Below are 22,380 nucleotides of genomic sequence, written 5' to 3'. Positions count from 1 at the left end.
TGCCTTTTCTAAAGCCGGCTTGAACATCTGGAAGTTCTCAGTTCACATACTGTAGAAGCCTGGCTTGGAGAATTTTGATATTACTTTGCTGGCATGTGAGATTAGAGCAATCATGCGGTAGTTTGAACATTTTTTGGCATTGCTTTTCTTTGGGATTGGAATGAAAACTGACCTTTTCCAGTCCTGTGGCCACTGCTGAGTTTTCTAAATTTGCTGGCATACTGAGTGCAGCACTTTCACAGCATCATCTTTTAGGATTTGAAATAGCTCAACTGGAATTCCATCACTTCCACTAGCTTTGTTCATAGTGATGCTTCCTAAGGCCCACTTGACTTTGCATTCCAGAATGTTTGGCTCTAGGTGAGTAATCACACCACCATGATTATCTGGGGCATCAAGATCTTTTTTGCATTGTTCTTCTGTATATTCTTGCCACCTCTTAACAAATAAATACAAATAACTGAAGCCCAAAGCCAAATTCATATGAGTGCAAATGGATGAAAATTTATTACTACCTGCATCTATGTGTATATAGTTTGTTAAGATACTGAAAGAGAGTATTGTAGGCTAAGCAATATAGTGACTTAAGTGACTTAGGCAGTCATATATGACCCTTTGTGATCCCATGGACTGGGGTCCACCACGCTCCTCTTTGAATGGAATTCTCAATGCAAGAATACTGCAGTGGGTAGCCATTCCTTTCTCCAGGGTTCTTCCTGACCCAGGGATCAAATCTGCCTTACAGGCACATTCTCCTGCATTGTAGGCAGATTGATTACCGTCTGACCCACCAGGGAACCCCCAAACTATATAACCATAGTATAATTATCGGGCTGGAGGTGAGTGAGCACACCATCGTGGTTATCTAGGTCATGATCTTTTTTGTATAGTTCTTTTGTGTATTCTTGCCACCCCTTCTTATATCTTCTGGTTTTGTTAGGTCCATACCATTTCTGTTCTTTACTGTGCCCATCTTTGCATGAAATATTCCCTTGGTGTCTCTACCTTTGTTGAAGAGATCTCTAGTCTTTCCCATTCGATTGTTTTCCTCTATTTTTTTTGCACTGATCACTGAGGAAGGTTTTCTTATCTCTCCTTGCTATTCTTTGGAAATCTGAATTCAAATGGGTATATCTTTCCTTTTCTCCTTTGCCTTTAGCTTCTCTTCTTTTCTCAGCTATTTGTGAGGCCTTCTCAGACAACCACTTTGCCTTTTTGCATTTCTTTTTCTTGGGGATGGTCTTGATCCCTGCCTCCTGTACAATGTCACGAACCTCCATCCATAGTTCTTCAGGCACTCTATCAGATCTAATCCCTTGAATCTATTTGTCACTTCTACTGTATAATCATAAGGAATTTGACTTACTTAGGTCATACCTGAATGGTCTAGTGGTTTCCTCTACTTTCTTCAATTTAAGTCTGAATTTGGCAATAAGGAGTTCATGATCTGAGCCACAGGTGAAGATGGAATTCATAGGGCCTGGACTCCATCTTAGGCCTGTTCATGCTGATCATGCTCGGTCACCTCTCTAATGGACTCTAAACTCTGTGCTTAGTGCCTATGGAAATGACAATAGAAGGATATGACCCCCTCCGGACAGGGGAACCTTGAAGATCCTATCCAGGTTACTCACCACCTAAGAGAAAACATACACTAATCACCCCTCTCTCCGACAGGCCATAAATTTTTCTGTACCTATCGGAGTGTAACCTCGGGCTTATTGATTATTGGACAATTGTTTAACTGTTTGAACACATAACACATGAATGATGGGATTACTGTGATTGTATTTACCCTTCCTTTGTTCATGTAAGTCTCAAGGAATTTGGGGTGGTGAGTTCGGACAGGTACACATGGGGTATAAAAGATTTTCACAAATGCTGGTCGGGGTCCCTGGCTAAGAGAAGACTCTGCCTTGGGCCTGCCGGTATAATAAACTGCACTCCACTACCTGCATTGTCCTTCTGAGTGAGTTTGTTTCCCAGAACGCGTGGCTACAACACAGGCAGCTGCCAGTCTTGGTTTTGCTGACTGTATAGAGCTTCTCCATCTTTGGCTGCAAAGAATATAATCAATCTGATTTCGATATTGACCATCTGGTGATGCCCATGTGTAGATTCTTCTCTTGTGTTTGCTATGACCAGTGCATTCTCTTGGCAAAACTCTATTAGCCATTGCCCTGCTTCATTCTGTACTCCAAGGCCAAATTTGCCTGTTACTCCAGGTATTTCTTGACTTCATACTTTTGCCTTCCAGTCCCCTATAGTGAAAAGGACATCTTCTTTGGGTGTTAGTTCTAGAAGGTCTTGTAGGTCTTCATGGAACTGTTCAACTTCAGCTTCTTCAGCATTACCGGTTGGGGCATAGACAGACTTGGATTACTGTGATATTATATTTTGCCTCGGAAACGAACAGAGATCATTCCGTCATTTTTGACATTGCACCCTAGTACTGCATTTCAGACTCTTTTGTTGACTGTGAGGGGATTCTTGCCCACAGTAATGGTCATCGGCATGAAATTCGCCCATTCCAGTCCATTTTAGTTCACTGATTCCTAAGATGTCGATGTTCACTCTTGCCATCTCCTATTTGACCACTTCTAATTTACCTTGATTCATGGACCTAATGAAGAAGGAATTCATAGGGCCTGGACTCCATCTTAGGCCTGTTCATGCTAATCATGTTTGGCCACCTCTCTAATGGACTCTGAACTCTGCTTAGTGCCTGTGGAAAGGACAATAGAAGGTTTTTTCTGTAACCTCGGGCTTATTGATTATTGACTGTTTGGAATGTAACCTCGGGCTTATTGATTATTGATTGTTTGAACACATAACACATGAATGATAGGGTTATTGTGATTGTATTTACCTTTCGTTTGTTTATGTAAGTCACAAGGAAATTGGGTGGTGGGTTCTGACACGTACACATGGGGTATAAAAGATTTTCACAAATGCTGGTCGGGGTCCTTGGCTAAGAGGAGACTCTGCCTTGGGCCCGCCGGTGTAATAAACTGCACTTCACTATCTGCATCGTCCTTCTGAGTGAGCTTGTTTCCCGGAATGCGTGACTATAACACTAACATTCCAGGTTCTTGGATATTGCTCTTTACAGCATCGGACTTCACTTCCATCACCAGTCACATCCACAGCTGGGCCTTATTTTCGCTTTGGCTCCGCCTCTTCATTCTTTCTGGAGTTATTTCTCCACTCTTCTCCAGTAGCATATTGGGCACCTACCGAGCTGGGGAGTTCATCTTTCAGAGTCATATTTTTTTGCCTTTTCATTGTGTTCATTGGGTTCTCAAAGCAAGAATACTGAAGTGATTTGCCATTCCCTTCTCCAGTGGACCACGTTTTGTCAGAACTCTCCACCATGACCCTGTGGCCCTACACCGCATGGGTCATAGTTTTGTTGTAGCCACGTGTTCCAGGAAACTCACTCAGAAGGACAATGCAGATAGTGGAGTGCAGTTTATTACACCGGTGGGCCCAAGGCAGTCTCCTCTTAGCCAAGGACCCCGACCGACTTTTGCGAAAAACCTTATATACCTTAAGTGTACTGCTCAAGCCCACATACCCAAATTCCTTAAACCTAGCCTGGAAAGTGTTAAAGGGAGATAGAATCAGGTTACAGCCATGATTCATAATCAGAAGGGTCAGCTGGTTATACATCATAGCCTACACCAATGGGTGCCATAAAGATTACAAAGGTGATTGACTACATAGGGGATTATTACATTCTTTTTGGCGACGGGAAATCTTGGTATGGAATCTGGTGTTTATCAGTCCAGGAGGCCAGATCGGCCGTAGGTATGTTATCCCCATGGCTAACACCACACAGTCCAAAGCTCACTGAAAGTGCCAGATGGAGTTTCCTTCTTTTTCAAAATGGAGTCAGCTTGGCCTGTTCCTTTCCTCCCTCAGTTTCATTGAGTTAAACAAGGCTGTGGTCCATGTAATCAGTTTGCTTAGTTTTCTGTGATTGTGGCTTTCATTCTGTCTGCCCTCTGACAGATAAGGATAAGAGGCTTATGGAAGCTTCCTGAAGGGAGAGACTGACTGTGGGGGGGACTGGGTCTTGTTCCGATGGACAGGGCCATGCTCAGTAAATCTTTAATCTAATTAAGTAATTAATCCAATCCCAAGTATTTAATCCAATTAAAATAATTTTCCAATAATTTTTAGTATTAATTTATTTACTTTTGGTTGCACTGGGTCCTCTTTTCTGCGCACAGGCTTTCTCTAGTTGCTGCCAGTTGGGGACTATTCTTCCTTGTGCACAGGCTCTAAACCCGTTGGCTTCCGCAGCTGTAGCACAACGGCTCAGTAGTTGCTGCTGAGGGCACTAGAGCACGATGATATTTAACGTAATATACTGTGCTCTACATCAAGCTTTGTCCTAGGCATAGTTTTGTTCTCTCAGGGTCAGAAGTTTGAGCAGTTAGGTTCGTCTAGTTGTACACGGCAGGGAGAATCCCCAAACTGGAAGGAAGTGCCCTTATTTTCAGGGTAAAAGGGCTCCATGTGCACTCCGGGAGACTCACCACAGGTGCTGGCAGGTGTGTCTCCACTTGCCTACACCCTCTTCCTGATCCTCCAGTGCTCAGCGGTTTCCACGCTCCCCCACCCCCAGGAAGTTTGTTAGGCTGGGGTGGACAGGAGAAGAGAGGGAGGGTATCCTCAAGGCAGAAGAGGCCTCAGCAGCTGCTCGGTCAGTGTGTCCCCTGTTCTCCACTGCAGGCTTGCAGTTGAGCGGCCAAGAAGGCAGGTCAGCTGTGATGGGGCACGGCCTCATGGCATGGAGTCCGCAGCAATCTGGACTCGGAGAAATCCTCCCACTCTCTCTCCCGGAGCTTCCCATCAAGCCGAGGAGGCCTACGTGGAAGTCTTCTGGCGAGCAGCTGGCGGAAGAGCAGCCAAATTGTGTCGCGAATATCTTGGCTCCGTGTCCAGCAATGCCAAATAAAAATACGGAGAGTGTCTGAGGGAGATAGAAAAGAGTAACTGTAGGGACTTCTCCGGCAGTACAGTGGTTAAGACCCTGCGCTCCCAATTAAGCTAGGCCGCGGGTTCTATCGCTACTCGAGGAACTGAGTTCCCACAGGAGCCGTAGAAGAGCCAGGGTAGCCAAAAAGAAAAAGAAAAGAGACCATGGAAAGAAAGCCATAGTAAATCAAGACGAATTAAAATCTAGAAAGTAAAAAGAGAACTTCAACACAGCCGACTCATCTGTGTATGTGTACACAGTAAATAACAGTAAGATGATGGGTGGTGGGTGGGTACGTGGCTATGTGTTCGGGGAAAAAAAATGTTAAGAAGAAAAAGAAATGCCGGAAAGAAAAACCGGGTTGGAACGGTACGCGTCCTTCTCGGTCTGGGCGTTTCCGGGAGCTTTGGGCCACGCGCTGGTTTCGGGTCCACCGCGAGACGGCGCACACGGGGAGCAGGAAGAAGACGCGTGTGTGGGCGGGGCATGCAAATTGCTTGGCGGTCTGCTGGTGCGGGGGGGGGGGGTGCCGTGGGAAAACAGAAAGCCTAAAGGCGCCCAACAAATGAAACGATCCGACAGACGATGGACGTCTTACAAGTTGTGGCACTAGGACAGCGTGCAGTCTAGGGGAGAGGGCGGGCCTTCGTTTGAGGCTGACTTTGCTCACCGTGAGCTAAATGGAGGTGAGGGGAGGACGGTAGCGGCCAAGCGCGGCGAGGTGGTATCGCTTCTCGGCCTTTTGGCTAAGATCAAGTGTAGTATCTGTTCTTATCAGTTTAATATCTGATACGTCCTCTATCCGAGGACAATATATTAAATGGATTTTTGGAGCAGGGAGTTGGAATAGGAGCTTGCTCCGTCCACTCCACGCATCGACCTGGTATTGCAGTACTTCCAGGAACGGTGCACCCCCTACGGGGAACAAGCTGTGTCTCGGAAAAAACAGTTTTCGGTAGGCGGGCTGGGTGAGTCTGATCTAAACTTCTCTGCCAGACCACGGTGGTATCAAGGTACCCTTTTTCTTGTGTTTCTTAAGCTGATGGTTTTTGGTTGAGAGCGCCTACGACTCTACTGTACAGCTTTGTTGTTTTTTTTCTTTTTTTGCTGTCGCCTGTGGTAACCTGCTTTTTCTCCGTTTCCCACATTCCCTTCGCTCCCTAAGTAAGTTTTCGTTGTGGTCTTGTCTCTCCTTCTTTCTCTTCCCCCCTCCTTTAAGTGAGGTAAGTAGCAGGCCCCCCGTTTTCTGCGCAGACTTGGGCGTTCTGGTGCGTGTGGGAATGCGCTGAAGCCAGGGGTCGCACTGACGTCTCTTACGTGGCACGGCGCATCGTTAGCCACTAGACAAACCAGGGAACACCTCCTGCTTTTCTTATTCCTGCGCGCCCCCCCCCCCTTTTTTTTTTTTCCCCCCTTCCCGTTTCTTTCAACGTCTCACAGACTGTTCGGGTTGAGTCTTTCTGAAAGAGGCGGTTTTTGCGACACTCAAGCAAGTGCTGATAAATGGCGCCGGGGGCAGCGGCTTCGATAATGGATCCTCGGGCCGACAGGCGTCCGGATCCTCCGTAGCAGCAGCCAAGTGGAATCGCGTGAGGGGTGGGGGGCGTCAATCACAGCCTCCACCGCTCGTGGACTCTTCATGACGTTGAAAAGGAGGCAGCAGCTGGCCGCCACCGTCCAGGAGATGGCGCCAGACACAAAAGCCGAAGCCCAGGGAAGGCGGTCTGGTCCTCAGACCTGAGCCAGGTCCGCCAGCTCTGGTTGAACCAGTACCCACAGAGCCGAGCAGGGCACATCCCGAAGGGGCATTGGGATACCCGCGCCCCAGCCCCAGCCCCAGCCCGCGCCCCCGCCCCCCGGAGCCACGCAGCCGCTAGGATGCACGTGCTCAGCTCCCGGCGCGGCGGGTGCCGAGCCTGCGGCTTTGTTCGTGCCAGCTCCAGGGGGATTGATGGCAGTCACGGTGCCCAGGCAGGCCCGCGGACCAGCCGCCATGGGTGCGCGGAGGAAGAGGTCAGGGCTCCACCACACAGGAAGGCCTTGAGTGAGTTGGTCGTAGGCGGTGAAGTAGGTGGCAGGGGCCGACAATCGTCAACAAAGATGGCTGGGAGGCCACGCCACAGGGTCCCGGTGCCCTCGTGCCGCACTGTCTGCACAAGGCCCTCCTCCGTGACAGTGGAGCGAGTGGGGTCTGGAAAGCAGGTGGCACAGAGGGGCTTTGGGGGTTCCCTGGTGGCTCGGCGGCAGAGAGTCCGCCTGCGGTGCAGAGCAGGAGTCGCCTGCTCAATCCCTGGGTCGGGAAGCTCCATCCCCTGGAGGAGGGAGGGCATGGCAACCCATTCCAGGAGTCTTTTGCCCGGAGAATCCCATGGACAGAGGAGCCTGGCGGGCTACGGTCGCCAAGAGTCGGACACGGACTCAAGCGCCTTCGCCCGCCCGCACCGGGGCTCCAGGACCCCAGTACTGGCCAGGAGGCCCTTACTTCCCTGTGGATGGGCGAGAGGAGGGCACTTCGGCGTCAGCGATGTTTCGGAGTCTGGAGGGGGAGGCATCAACTCACTGCGCACCAAGGGGCGCCGAGACCGCAAGCTTAGTGCCGTCACCACGGGCGGGGGGAAAGGAGGGGAAGTTGTTGTCATGAAGAGGAAGGTGACCACGGCCCCGCATGTCACCATTTGTTGGAGGGGACTGGTGCCCCCAGGTTGCCTGGCCGGCCATCTTGTACAGCTCCGGTTCTGGCTCTAGGCCGCATCAAGAGCGACTCTAGCTTGTCTTTTTGAGATCGGTTTTGATGGTACAGGTGGAGAGAAACTTAAGAGCGAGGGGATGCGCTTCTTGTTTTTCTCCTGCCTCAGGATCAGCCTAACCGCCTCCGCCCCCCCTCCCCGTTTTTGACAGAATATACCTTTAGTCCTGCAAATATAAGTCCTTTCCCCCTCCTTTCTGGGAGAAATACATTTTCAGGGCGTGGACTGTGAAACGGCATACATTGCAAAGACAGAAACAAAGAAGTTCGCAAATTCTTCGTATTTCCAGCTGTTGAGATAGTGTTTTTGAGCGTTGAGGTTACTTCCAGCGGAGAAGCCAGAGCTATTAAGCAGCCAGAAGGCTACAGGGATTGAATACATGACCCTTTCTCCTTGTAGCACGTTCTTTGTGCTCCTCTTCCGGAAGTTACAGACGTCTGTTCAGTTTGATTATCGGCAACTGTCATGTCACCCGAAGTGCCTTCTATTTGAAATGTCATCCATGGAGTCAGTTCTGACCGACTGTTCCATTTTGGTGAACAGCGAGCGCGCTCTTTTTAGCCTGTCAGCTGCACAGATTTCCTCATTTTGAGGGGTTGGAGTCTTTCTAAATCCAGAAAGTCTAGCGGTCTTTCAGCTAGCGAAAGCACCCGAGGTGGTATTTTTAGTGCTAGAGGTTTTGAAGGGAGTTGACTGTATAAGGTCAAGACCGGTGGGCCCTGAAAATGGAATGTCTTCACTCTTTCCTGCTTCAACAATTCTCAGGAACACGAGCATTTCACGTGACCACACCAGCATTTAAACCTCCTCCTTTGGAATCCTTGTTCCAGGTCAGCATGTGGTGGTGCTACCTTTCATTTTCCCCAGGACCCTCATTCGCTAATTAATACCTTCCGGGTATTCCTTTTCATACTGAGGAATTCGACTTGCTTCCGCCGTGGCAGCAGCAGTGGGAGAATGGAAAGGCTCTCAGATCTCTCCCTCAATGTTCACCGACTAATGCCTGCTTTCGGGCATTACCTGTAAATCCTTTGAGTTGCCATTTCTGTGTCCCTGAGCCCCGCTGAAGGGTCCCCGGCTAAGGGTCTTAGCTGAAGCCCCTGCCGCCCTGCCGTTTCCACAGAGTGTCACTAAACTGTGGGATCGTACAGAAAAGTACGTGCAGTAAGAACCAATTACTGAACACAGGCTCATTTAGGAAAGAAAAAGAAATAAAAAGCTTCTGCGGCCACACTGCGACATCTTACCCCCCTGGTCTCGGGTCAAAAATGGGAAAATGGTGAACCCATACCTGTGAAACAAAGCAGACTCCTTACGGGATCATTCTGTCGGTAGGAAAAAAAAACTTTGCTGCGCCAGCTGAAGGCTGCGTTCTCTCCCCGAGTCAGGAATCTCTTTCTCACGCACCGAGAATAAACAGAACAAGCAAAAAACGCGACACACCTATATCTACCGACCAAGAACGGAGCGCTCGCGCAAAACAACCAATAAGCAAAGTCAAGCCGGTAGCACGCGAAAGCCTTGCTTCGGCACTTACCAAGCCCACAGGTCGTAACCCGAAAAATCTTTTTTTAGAGCACCACGATTGTTTCCCCCGAGGGGGTGCACCGTTCCTGGAAGTACTGCAATACCAGGTCGATGCGTGGAGTGGACGGAGCAAGCTCCTATTCCAACTCCCTGCTCCAAAAATCCATTTAATATATTGTCCTCGGATAGAGGACGTATCAGATATTAAACTGATAAGAACAGATACTACACTTGATCTTAGCCAAAAGGCCGAGAAGCGATGCCGGCTGTCTCAAGCCTGGCCGTAGCCGCCCTCGCTCCATCCCCATTGCACCCACGGTGAGCTCCCTGAACCACACTCCTTGTCTGATTCCTTTTGCGTCGTTGACAGTCCTGTCCTCGGACTCCTGTGCAGACCTTTTTGTCCTCTACGTTTGTAAGGACAAGGTCTATGTCCTTAATTGTTCCGGCATTCCCGCGCCGAACAGCCATTTCTAATCTGCATGCCCCGCCTTCTGCCGCCCCAGGGGGCGCGGCTACCGCGGGCGGACTCCACCCTCCGGACCGCCTCCTCGCGCCCGGAGCCCACGCCAGACCCGGAGCCCGCCTCCCGGCCTCCTGGCCTCCTGCGCTTCCTGCCGCAGACCCCACCCAGAGGCGGCTGCCGGAGACGGTGAGGGAAGCGCTGACACGGAAGCAGCTCTCACGGTTCGAGCCCCAGAAATCAAGAACTCGCTTTTGTCGCTCATTCCCCGGCTCGCGCTGCACTCGCAACCATTGCCTCCTACACGCTGAGCTAGTGCCCGACACCCGTCACGGTTACCGCGGCTCTACGGCCAGCACCACACCCGCTCGCCCCTCCTTGCCCCGGGCCGCTCTGCTCGCGTCCGTGTTCTCCCGCCCGTCTTCTGCCCGACAGTTCGGGTCCCCTGGGGCGGCGGGGTCGGGGTGGGGGTCGGGGTGGGGGTCGGGGTGGGGGTCGGGGTGGGGGTCGGGGTGGGGGTGGGGGGGTTCGTCCTGAGAAGGGATGTCCTGGGGGACAGTCGTTGGAATGGAACACTGCCCGTCGCGATCGCTTGGCAGCTCCGTTTCTCACTTGGAGAGGCGTTCCCGCGGAATTTGCTCCAATCGGGGTGCACGGACTGAAGGCTCTGCGAAGCGCGCCCGGCCCCGGGGCACAGCGCTCTGCGGAGGCCGCTCGGGTGCCCCTCGGGCCCTCACGGCGGTGCGGGGCCGTGGCGGTCCCGGCCACCCTCGCCGCAACCGGAGCCTTGAAGCTCGGGGGATCAGGGGCGGTGACTGGAAGAGCAGGGCGGGCGTTGTCCGGCGGCGCCTCGTCGCCCAGCCTCGCCGACAGCCCCGCGTGGCATCGGACTTGGGGATGCGTTTTCGGTGGAGGGTGGGGAAAGCGCGAGGGGTGGATCTCTTAGGTGAAAACGGTACCTCAGCCTAGCTCGGGTATGCGGTTTTCTCTCGTGGGTAAATAAAGTTGGGCGTCCCCTCCTGTTTCAGAGAAGCCTTTACATTTTCTCTCTGTGAGCTATTAACAACCTCCCTGTCGGTGGTCTTCGACCCTCTTCCCTATTCCTGCTGGCTTTTCGGTTGGGCTTTGCTTAAGGTGATGATGATTGCGTTGTTTAAAGGTTCCGTCTTTATATCGTCGTATTTATCAATTTAAAAAAGATATCGTTTACATTTTGAGCCGAAAGGACTTATGAAATAAGTTCCTAAATCTTCCTCTAGGTCTTCTTCTTCTTCTCCCTCAACATCTACATCGTCGAGCCGGGCGGTACTTTCCCGGGGTTGGGTGGTGGTGTTCAGTCGCGCCCGACTCTTGGCCACCCGGTGGACTGTAGGCCCGCCAAGCTCCTCTGTCCATGGAATTTTCCAGGCAAGAATCCTGGAGCGGGTTGCCAGTTCCTGTTCCTCCTCCAGGGCGTCTTCCCCACGCACGGATGGGACCCGAGCCTCTTGCGTCTCCCGCATCGGCCGGCGGATTCTTGACCACTGCGCCTCCTTCCTCTGGAGCACCGTGTGAATGAGCGGATTTTGCCTTCCTACGTTTGCGGTGCCACCTGTAAGCCTCAACGGCCTCCCGTGTGCATTTTGGAGTCATAGGCCCGGACTTGCCTTTAGAATGTAGCAGAACTCACAGACCTAACCACCTTTGATACTCCGAGGCCAAGGGTTGACCTATCCCGTCCATGCAGACGGTGGGTGGTACACCCAATCAGACCGAGCCCGACACTGACAGGTGACCGTTCAAGGCCAAGGAGGAATCCCTTACAGGAATGACCCTTCTCCGGAGAACGGATGCCGGTTCCGGAAGTGACGGGCACTACGGAGTGGGGACCGACCCTCTGCCCGACCGGGAGGCCGAGTGAGAAGGCTCCAGCCTTTACCCCCGGGACGTGGGTTTGCCTGAGAGGACACAGCTGTGAGTGTCCGAGCTGGGGTCCCGGCCGCCCGCCTTCACCACCGGTTCTGACAAACGGTCATTAACCACCAGGGGCTCGACCCACCAGGGCCTGTGCTGGGTCCCCGGGCCAGACACCGCTCCTGTTCCCCGGACGTGTCCCGCCCAGGAGCCGAATGGCCAGGACCCCGGGTTTGATGAGGAGGGGACCGTGTGTGTGCTCAGTCGCTCAGTCCCGTCCGACTCTTTGCCACCCCGTGGACGGTAGCCTGCCAGGCTCCTCTGTCCATGGAATTTTCCAGGCGAGTAACTGGAGCGCGTTGCCATTTCCTACTCCAGGGGATCTTCCCGACCCAGGGATCGAACCCGCGTCTCTTGCGTCTCCCCCACTGGCAGGCGGATTCTTTGCCACCGCGCCACCTGGGAAGCTCCTGAGGGAACTGTTGAGAGGTGGACGACTGGGTGCGGCTCCCACCCGGTGTGACCTCCTCAGGGCTCCAGGCCTCTCCCGTGTGGCTCGGGGCCCCTACCCGGACACACCCAATAAGTGAGGAGGTGGGACAGAACAGACAGGAAGCCAGCCGAGTCAGGAAGGCCTTCCTGACCCGCCTAGAGACAGGTTAGAGTTTCACTGGGGACGCTGGCGTTGTGCCGGCCGGTCATGTTGACATGAGGGGGGAACCTGGAGGCAAGAGCCTCCGGGAGGCTCTTGGCAAGAGCGTGGGTGAGAACGCAGAGGTGCAAAGCAAGGGGGCGCCCTGGGCGAAGGAGGGCCGTGGCCTGCACCCCGCTGACCCGCCGAGACGCTCCCAGGGTGTGATCTGGGCCTCACAGCTGCTCCGGGGAACGCTTGCTTCTAGTGGGCGCTTTCTTACAGTCTTCATCCCCCAACCCCACGTCTCTCCCCTCACAGACCCCTCCCGTATCCCAGACTGGGCCGGCTGGGTTCAGCTTCTCTGGGGGGAACCAGCACGGCCCTGCTGTGCCCCACCTTTACCCAGGCCGGAGCCCTCCTCGCTCAGATCAAGGCGCTTCTGTGACCCCTCTGTACGGTGCCCGTCAAGGCGGCTCTCCACCCGAGTTTCTCGGAGGAGAAAGCAGCTGGCGGTGTGTGATGGAGAGTCTGACTCTGTGTTGAGGTTATGGCCGAGAGCTGCTAAGCCTCGCCCTTCCCTCATCCCCTCTCAGCCTGGACCCGGGCAAGCTGATGAGAAAAGCCTCACCCCGGCCCCTCTGCTCAGCACTGTCCACTTTAAAAAAAGAAAGAAAGAAAGAAAGAAATCCACAACCTAAAAGTTGAGACTTTGCGTTTTATTCGGTGGGAATATTTAGGACTTCAAGCCCCGGAGTCGGCGTCTGAAGCGACCCCGAGAGAACCGCCCGGAGGAGGTGGGCGGTGGGGGGAGGAGCCGGGTGGCACACAAGTTTTGCCACGAAGGGCAGGCGGTCTGAACGTCAAAAGGTGTTTTGTATTCTGTAAAGGAAAGGAAACCAGGCATCCCAAGTTAAGCAATTTAGCGCTTTTCTGTATATGGGGAGATGCTCGAGTCTGGGCTCACGGAAAACATTTCCTTGACACGCATCTCCGGTCTCTGGGGCCACCATCCTGTGTTTTTCACATCCTGGGCTTCCTCGGGGCTCACCTGGAGGGAGTGACTGCAGTGGGATGGCCGCTAGATGGCAGGTATTCTTTCAGTCCTGAGTGCCCGCCCGCAGGGCTCACCGGCTCACCTTCCGTGACGGCCGCAATTGCTGCTGACTGTGACATCCTTGTTTACCGATGTGGAGGGAAACGTTCCATTTCTCACCGCCGTCAGAACACCGACCTGGCCTCCTTTCCTGGCTCTTAGTCGACCGTGCAGAGCCACCCCGCTCTCCCTGGGAAGCCTCATCGTGTGACTTGTCAACCTTTTCGGACCCCCTAGGTGCCTGTGTGTTGTGTCGTGGTGGTGGTGGTGGGCGGGGGGAATCTGGCGGGGGTCCTCGGTCTCCGCACGCAGGACAAATTTGGGGTAGGGGGATGGGGCGATGCGACCCTGCATCTATGGGGCTTGCTCTCAACATTTTCCAGGACGGGTCCACAGGCCTCCCCACCAGACTGGGTGGACTCCTGTCCGTGACACAACCCTCGGATTCGGTGTTTCCTCACCCGTCCACTGTCCACCGAGTGCCCATGCCAGGTTATACCCCAGACCGCTCTGGCGCCGTCCTACACCGATTCGACCTGCATCGGCGGGAGTGCATCGAACCCTTTCCCTGTCACGGAAAAGTCAGTGTGTCAGAACACGTGGGCGTCTGAGCAGTGCTCCCGGATGCACCCCGGGCAGCGGAAACGAAGCCCTTTTCCTCAGACCGGGACTCGAAGCCGGCCAAACCCAGGTTGGGACTCCAATCCGCGTGGCTGGGCCTCCGATCGAGCCAAAACCCACGGTCCCTGGTTTCGAGAGCTGGTGACGCTCAGGTTCTCCATGTCCTATCGCAGACAGAATTCAGTGAGAGACAAAGTGATAGGTAAGAAGTGGATCGATTCAGAGAGACACACTCTCCATAGGCAGAGTGTGGGCCATCACAGAGGGCGAGTGTGGCGGCCTCGAAACGTGGCATGGTTCGCTGTCATGGGATGGGTAATTTCATAGGCTCATGAGCTGATCAGCTAATAGGCTAGTCAACCCTGAATATTCATTGGAAGGGCTGATGCTGAAGCTGAAGCTCCGATGCTTTGGCCACCTGAGCCGAAGAGCTGACCCACTGGAAAGGCCCCTGATGCTGGGAAAGATTGAAGGCAGAAGGAGAAGGGGACCACAGAGGATGAGATGGTTGGGTGGCGTCACCGACTCAAAGGACGCGAGTTTGAAGCCAGCTCTGGGAGATGGTGAAGGACAGGGAAGCCTGGCGAGCTGCAGTCCACGGGGTCGCAAAGAGTCGGGCACGGCTGAGCGACTGGGCACCGACAGTGAGTGGGAGGATCATCCCAACTATTTGGGGGAAGGGGTGGAGGTTTCCAGGGATTGGGCCACTGCCCACTTTTTGGTCTTTTGACAGTGCCTTGGAACTGTCACGGCGCCTCTGGGTATGTCCTTTAGCTTGCTGATTGAGAATCAAGGTCCGGTTGAAGCTGACTTCTCTGCCAGCTTAGCCCCCACGGACGGTAGCCCGCCAGGCTCCCCTGTCCATGGGATTCTCGAGGCAAGAATACTGGAGCGGGCAGCCATTTCCTTCTCCAGGGGATCATCCCGACCCAGGGATCGAACCCTGTCTCCCGCATCGCGGGCAGATTCTTTTTACCATCTGAGCCACCAGGGAAGCCCGTCTTAGACCCACGTGATTCTAATGAATGTTTGTCGTGTCCTCGGGCTATGCCATTCTTTCCAAATTTCTGCCCTGCCCCCTTCCCTTCTGTTCCGGAAACACCTGTAGAGCTTGGAAGTACAGCGAGCCTCGGGCGCCGCCTGAGAGAGTCCGGTCCGATTGATCTCGGGAGACCTAGGCCTGCAGAGGCTTGGAGCGGCGCTTGGGTTCCCAGCCGGAGGTTGGGGCTGGGTCGCGGCGGTGAAAGCACCGGGTCCTAGCCACCAGACCCGTGGCCGGTGACAAGGACCCTGGCCCTTCGGCTCTCCAGAAAGGAATTCCCACGGAGACGGGAAGTAGTGAAACACGTGGGGCATTTATTGAGAGGAAAAGAGTACGCTATGTGTGGACAGGCACACGGGCAGACGCAGGGGGAGAATCCCTGAGACGCGCCCTCGTAGTGGCCTGAATTACTTTTTTAGTTTATTTTTTAAACTTCTCGGCCACAAGGCGTGCGGGAATCATAGCTCCCCCACCAGGGATCAGACCTTCACCCTCTGGGTTGGAAGGCAAAGTCTTAACCACTGGACCACCAGGGAAGTCCCCTGAATTACTTTTACGAGGCATTTCTCTGGGTTTCCTTGGGCCGATCGTTTGGATCTGCCTGGTTCACAGGCCATGTTTGGTATATCTCAGGGTCCTTCCATAGGTGTGCATGCATCTCTTAGCCAAACTGGATTCTACCCAAGAGGCCTGTGGGTAGCCTAGCGTTAGTTAGCATCACTCCCCTCTGACCTCCAAGGAGCCTTTCTGTGCCTGTGTGGTCAGGGAGGTCTCCTGACTTCCAGAAAGAGAAACGTGTGGTCTGGGCGGGGCCCAGCCCGCTCACCCTCAGTGCCCCGCCCTTCTCCTCTTGGAGCTTTTGGTCAATAGAGAGTGCATCTCCAACTGCTTTACCCTGGGGTGGGGGTGGGGAGCAGCAGGTACCTCCTGCCTCACCGTGGCTGTACGGTGGCGCCTGGTGCCCGGGACCCAAGTACGACTTCAACGAGAGCCCCGGACACCACCCCACCGCCACCCCCCCGTCCCCGCCCACAGTAGGTCTAGAAGGGAAAATTTTCCTTCCCTGTGAGGAAAGACCTTTGCAGGTAGGATGTCACTGGCTGTAATTTGTTTGGTCAGGCCCAGCCAGTCTCAGGGCTACCTGAAGGAACCTGACTTCAATCGCCTACATCGGAGGGGGTGTCCAAGCTATTCTCTCGCGCGGCCACGTTGGGTGGTATTTCTGCCAGAGAATGGTCACCGTCCAACTAACCGTCGGCTGGGGTCAATGGGAGGGGCGGAGGGCGAGCGAGTGAACCGGGCATATCTAGGAAACGGTCCAGGGTAGAACCAATTCTGACTCCGTGTTGGATCTGTTTCTTGGACTTTAACCTTGGGTTCTTGTTGCTTTTGTTATTATCATCGTACGCAATGGCCTGCCCCCAGAGAACCCTGCCCCTCTTCCCGCCCGTTGAAGTGTCTTTGGTCGGCTCACGGGAGGGCTGCTCTGACCCTACCCACCTGGGTGCACGACTCCAAGAAAGAAGAGATCCGCATATCCCCTCCCAAAGCTGGCCATCCCTGGAGGGGTTTTGGCAAGCGTGATGGCCCCTTTTAGTTTATTCCTCACCGCCTCTCCCTCTCTCCTCAGGCTTTTTTGTACTTTGCTTCCTCAGCGCTTCCCTCTCTCTGGTTCCATGGAAGAACCTGGCCTCTAGACCCCAATAAGATGGTTATTTTGAGGCATTAGTCTGCCATCCTCTCTGGGACTAATTGGAGTCGGTAACAGAAACACGCGGCAGCAAATATATGGGAGATTTGGCATAACCGAGTTTCAGGAGATATGGAGGAGCTTGGGAGACAGAAGAGATGAGTGCGAGGCACGAGAGAGGAGGATGGAGCCTGATGAGACTCACCCTGATAGCTTCAAACCTGAGTGTCAGGGCTTCCACAATCTCTGTTGCCTGCGAGCTTCGAACAGCGCCTTCTGTAAAAAGTACACAGGAGAAGACCAAAAGTGCAGACAGGAACCGCTCACTCCTCTAGCACAATAGAAAAGACCGTTCCAGAAACCAGTGCACAGATAAACGAACAACAACACGGGGCAGGGGTGAGGGGGAAGCTTCCTAAACAAAACCTAAAGGTTAAAGAATCAACAGATTGACTCCTTAGAAAAGACCCTGATGTGGGAAAGATCGAAGGCAGGAGGAGAAAGGGAGGATAGAAGATGAGATAGACGGTCGGATGGCACCACCCATCTGAGTTTGAGCAAGCTCTGGGAGTTAGTGATGCACGGGGAAACGTCACGGTCCGGGCGCAGGTTGGAAACGAATTTCCAGACATGAGACACAATGAGAGGGAAATCAAGTTTATGAGAATGGGAGACGCTGTTGGAACAGCGGGCCGGCTCAAGGGAGAGCCGACGTTGAGCAGGGGTCCACAGTCCACTTTCATACCCAGGGTACCCGGAGTGGGATAGGGGTTTTGCGGGTCATTTGCTGGTTGGATGAAGCGCCTATACTGGGTTGGAGGGAACAGTAAGGCAAATATCTTCTCCCTATGGGGCAGGAGGGGAGACAGGTTATACTGCTCATGAGGACCCGAAATCCGCTAATAGGTACAACACGGGGGAAGGAAAGGACGATAAGGGTCTGGGTTTTCTGTTCCTGCCTTCCAAGACCCTCCTCGGTTGTACCTGTTCTTTCATCCTTGGGTCCCCACAGGAAACGGACAGGGAAAAGTCAGGCACGACTAAGCAATTGAATCAAACTGAAAGAATCAAAGTCAGCCTAAAAGAAAACAACACAGAGACAGGGAAAAAGCCGCACAAACCCCACAGAAGTCCAAATGAAACACACAAAAGAGAAATCTCCCGAGGAGGAAAACCAGAAAGGAAACAAATCTACCATTTGGGGGTGCCAGTTGTGTTCTCAGAGAGAGCGCACCATTCCTGGGAAGTGCTGCAACCCAGAGCAAGCTCCAACGCCAACTCCTTGCTCCAAAAACTCACTTCACGTATTGTTCCCAGATAGAGGAAGTATCGGGTATTAAGCTGGTAAAGAACAAACACTACACTTGATCTTCGCCTAAAGGCAGAGAAGCGATGGTGGTTTCTTGGCACCATCCTCCCCTCCTCTCCATTCAGCTCACCCTGAGCGACGTGGCCAGTGTCCGCTCCGGGCCAGTGAAACTGAACTTGTTCTCCACATTCTGGTCAATTCTCACATCTCTTTTGGCTCCCCGGCCCCCATCCTTCCCGGGACAAGCACTCGTTCGTTACTTGCGTGACCCGCCCTCCTCCACCCTGAGGGCGCGACCAGCATCCTCAGGCTCCGCCCATGCATCGCAGGTGCCAGCTCCTGTCCGAAGGCAGGGGGATTGCACTTGGGGCGTGGGAGCTGCAGGACAAGAACGGTCCGCGTGCTCCCGGAGCCCGAAGTGACCCCGGGGGGTCGTGGCTGTGCATCCGGGGAGCCGCGTGCGCCCGAGGCCACCAGACTCCCGACTCCGTCCCACGGTCCTGGCTGGGCTCCTTAACTGAGACCCCGGGATGGTAGCTCAGCTGGTAAAGAATCCACCTGCAATGCAGGCGACCCCAGTTTGATTCCTGGGTGGGGAACATCCTCCGGAGAAGGGACAGGCTACCCACTCCAGTATTCTTGGGCTTCCCTGGTGGCAAAATCTGCCTGCAGGGGATCTGTGGGAGACCTGGAGTCCATCCCCGGGTAGGGGAGATCCCCTGCAGAAAAGAACGGCTACCCGCTCCAGTCTTCTTGCCCGGAGAATTCCACGGACAGAGGGGCCTGGTGGACTACAGTCCATGGGGTCGCAAAGAGCCGGACATGACTGAGCGACTTCACATCACCGGGCAGGCGCACCTGTCTTTTCTCCGTTCTCCGCAAAGCCGCTAGAGCGCGGCAAGATCTGGGAGACTAGCACAGTAGGCCCTCCCCTAACTGACTCTCTAGTTCTGTCAAACCCGAGGGGAAAGACCCCCCGCCCCCGGGGACTGCCCCACAGGACAGCCACCTGCCAGTCACCGCCCTGCATTCTTTGCCATGATCACACCCACTCGACTACTGGACACCCTAGAGAGGATGGACGCTGTTATCATCCTCGTTTCACTGTCGTGATCCACGAGACCAGAGAGGCTAAGAAACTTGCCCTGGGTCACACAGCTAGCAGGCAGTTGACCTGCGGGGTTGACCACGACGTCCCAAGACCTCGCCCGGCTCTGGAGCACAGGCCCCGCTCACTGATGGCGCCTCCGAGGGGGAAGCCACCAGAAGAGGAAGGCGACTTTGGAGGGGCGCAGGGTTGCTGGCGACACACACGTCGGTTTGCTGGCGCCGGGCCCGCAGCACCGGGGTTTCTATAAGGGCGGGTGGCACCTGGGGTCACGGCCTCACCTGACCCTGCCTCGGCTCCTGGCTCCCTGACTCCCTGCCGCCCTGGGTTTTCCCTCTCTCCTGTGGGAGGGGAAGGGTGTGTGTGTGTGTGGGGGGTGATCTGTTTCACACCTTCTCAGGGAACCCTAATAACCTTCTGGCCAGATTAGCTCTGAGGCCCCCTATGGACATGCCTGGCAGGAGTCAGCCCTCAACTAGCAAACACTAGGGAGAGACAGTGACTTTGCCAGGCACTTCTCTGAGCCGTCATCTCCCGGTGGGACTCCCGGTGCTAAGAAACCCTAACGTGGGCCCGTTTGCAGCCATCCCCCTCCCGTCTGCCCCCAGAGGCGCCCCTCTGTGCCACAAGATGGTTTTGAGTTTGTGAGTATCTAGCACCAGACATGTCATATACAAATACACACACACACGTATATATATAAATATGGACACGCTTTTGTAACTCTGCTTTCCCACAACCCCACTCGCCCCAGGCCTTATCCCTCTCCGCCCCATCCCCCAACCCTCCTCTCACACCCCGCCCCGAAACTGTCCCTGTTGTTCGGTCACCAAGTCGTGTGCAACTCTTCCTTGACCCCATGGACTGCAGCACACCAGGGTTCTCTGTCCCTCACCATCTCCCGGAGATTTCCCAAGGTCATGTCCAGTGAATCGGTGACGCCACCCAACCCTCTCATCCTCTGTCACCCTCTACTCCTTCTGCCTTCAATCTCTCCCAGCATCAGGGTCTTTTCCAAGGAGTCGGCTCTTCGCATCAGGTGGCCATAATGTCGGAGCTTCAGCTTCAGCACCAGTCCTTCTGAGGAGAATTCAGGGTTGACTTCCTTTAAGATGGACTGGTTTGATCTCCTTGCAGAGCAAGGGACTCTCAGGAGTCTTCCGCACCACAGTTCCAAAGCATCCGTTCTTCGGCCTCTGCCTTCTTGATGGTCCAGCTCTCACAACCGTACATGACTACTGGAGAGACCATATCCTTGACTATACAGACCTCCGTTGACAAAGTGATGTCTTTGCTTTTTAACACACTGTCTAGGTTTGTCATAGCTTTCCTGCCAAGAAGCAATCGTCTTCTGATTTCCCGGGTGCGGTCACCATCCTCAGGGATTTTAGAGCCCAAGAAGAGGAAATCTGTCACCGCTTCCACCTTTTCCGCTTCTATGTGCCAGGAAGTGATGGGACCAGATGTCATGATCTTAGTGTTGTTGTTGTTCTTTAATATTGAGGTGCTTTCCTTCGAAATTACTTATGTATTTATTTTTGGCTGCACTGGGTCCTCGTTGACGCATGCAGGCGTTCTCTAGTCGCCGGCGGGGGCTACTCTCTACTTACGGCTTATGGGCTCTAGAGTCCGGGCTCAGCAGTTGTGTCACAGGGGCTTAGCTGCCCCATGGCCTGTGGCACCTCCCGGGACCAGGGGTTGAACAACTGTCCCCTGCATTGGCAAGCAGATTCTTAACCGCTGGGCCACCAGGGAAGTCCAATATTGACTTTTAAGCCGGCTCTTTCACTCTCCTCCTTCACCCTCAGCAAGAGGCTCTTTAGTTTCGCGTCCCTTTCTGCCGTTAGAGTGGTATCATCCGCGGATCTGAGGTGGTTGATATTTCTCCTGGCGATCTTGCTTCCAGCTTGTAACTCATTCAGCCCGGCATTCCGCATGACGTGCTCTGCGTAAAAGTTAAATAGACAGGGTGACAAGAAACAGCCTGGTCGTACTCCTTTCTCAACGTTGAACCAGTCAGTTCTTCCACAGAAGGTTCTGACTGTTGCTTCTTGACCCGCAGACAGGTTTCTCAGGAGACAGGTAAGATGGTCTGGTATTCCCATCTCTTTGAGAGTTTTCCACGGTTTGTTACGATCCACACAGTCAAATGACTTCCCTGGTGACTCAGACTGTAAAGTGTCTGTCTGCAATGTGGGAGACCTGGGTTCGATCCCTGGGTTGGGAAGATTCCCTGGAGAAGGAAATGGCAACCCACCCCAGTACTCTTGCCTAGAAAACCCCATGGACGGAGGAGCAGGCTACTGTCCATGGGGTCGCAAAGAGTTGGGCACGACTGAGCGACTTCACTTAAACTTAAACACAGTCAAAGGCTCTAGCTGACCCAATGAAACAGAGGTGGAGGTTTTTCTGCATTTCCCTTTCTTTCTCTAGGATCCAGCGAATGTTGGCAACTGGACCTCTGGTTCCTCTGCATTTCTAAACTCAGCTTAAACGTCTGGAAGTTCTTGGTTCACGGACTCCTGAAGCCTAGCTTGGAGGATTTTGAGCATAACCTTACTAGCAGGAGAGATGAGTGCAACTGTCCCGTGGTACCTGGGGAGATCGCCACAGCGGCTGCTTTTCCCACCACACTGTCCGGTGCACTTAGACCAGCGCCCAGCACCTAGATCTTCGTCGAACGCCGGACTCAATGGAAAAGGACGAAAGAAGATGAATATGGGGAAGTCGTTCTGGTTTATACATGATGTGAACTTTGTGCCGGAGAAGGCAATGGCACCCCACTCCCGTACTCTTGCCTGGAAAATCCCATGGACGGAGGAGCCTGGTGGGCTGCCATCTATGGGGTCGCACAGAGTTGGACAGGACTGAAGCGACTTAGCAGCAGCAGCAGCAGAACTTTGTGCTGACCTGAACAGCCTGCCTCGTGTACCCAAAAGACACTTGGCTCTTAACTTTAGGCCCTCTTCTCTTCTAAGTAATAATAACTCCAAGTAATAACACAACTTCTTCAGTGGCACTGACCTCTGTCAGTCACCTGTGTAAGTGAAATCCCAACACAGTCAACACACAGAGTTTCAAGACATCAAGAGAAGGCAGGGGAGTAGACACAGAAGATTTCATTCCTGAGTGAGCATGCAGGGTAGAAGGAACTGTCATTCAAAGAGCTCAAGGTTTGAGAGAATCCCACAAAGCTGCACACTCCCTAGGTTACGAACTAGAGAACCTCTTAAACAATTGGACACCGTTTTACCTTCAGAAAAATG

The 22,380-nt window shown here is 53.6% G+C and overlaps 2 long non-coding RNA genes, 3 other non-coding genes and 2 pseudogenes across 5 annotated transcripts; 2 read left to right on the top strand and 5 right to left on the bottom strand.

Annotated features, from left to right (window-relative positions):
• Positions 1-4,178: 4,178 nt before the first annotated feature.
• On the bottom strand, positions 4,179-9,522 carry LOC145541287 (uncharacterized). The gene is made up of 2 exons (XR_014078919.1): positions 9,026-9,522; positions 4,179-4,981 (listed from the first exon to the last, which is right to left on the bottom strand). It is a non-coding gene; the product is annotated as an uncharacterized LOC145541287 (long non-coding RNA).
• Positions 5,714-5,904, top strand: LOC145544016 (U2 spliceosomal RNA). The gene has a single exon (XR_014081241.1). It is a non-coding gene; the product is annotated as a U2 spliceosomal RNA (small nuclear RNA).
• On the bottom strand, positions 6,473-7,662 carry LOC145542368 (mitochondrial glutathione transporter SLC25A39-like; annotated as a pseudogene).
• Positions 7,948-8,976, bottom strand: LOC145542367 (mitochondrial fission factor-like; annotated as a pseudogene).
• Positions 9,332-9,522, bottom strand: LOC145544004 (U2 spliceosomal RNA). Its single transcript, XR_014081230.1, has one exon. It is a non-coding gene; the product is annotated as a U2 spliceosomal RNA (small nuclear RNA).
• A 371-nt stretch (positions 9,523-9,893) lies between these two features.
• LOC145541289 (uncharacterized) lies at positions 9,894-12,951 on the top strand. Its single transcript, XR_014078921.1, has 2 exons — positions 9,894-9,948; positions 10,984-12,951. It is a non-coding gene; the product is annotated as an uncharacterized LOC145541289 (long non-coding RNA).
• A 4,955-nt stretch (positions 12,952-17,906) lies between these two features.
• Positions 17,907-18,091, bottom strand: LOC145544070 (U2 spliceosomal RNA). The gene has a single exon (XR_014081293.1). It is a non-coding gene; the product is annotated as a U2 spliceosomal RNA (small nuclear RNA).
• Positions 18,092-22,380: the final 4,289 nt, after the last annotated feature.

This window comes from Giraffa tippelskirchi, chromosome 3, assembly GCF_054371585.1.
Source record: "Giraffa tippelskirchi isolate mGirTip1 chromosome 3, T2T-mGirTip1v1.2.pri, whole genome shotgun sequence".
In the NCBI taxonomy this organism is placed as follows: Eukaryota; Metazoa; Chordata; class Mammalia; order Artiodactyla; family Giraffidae; genus Giraffa; species Giraffa tippelskirchi.
Note: the sequence above shows the minus strand (reverse complement) of the source record. Positions and strands in the feature narration are given on the sequence as shown.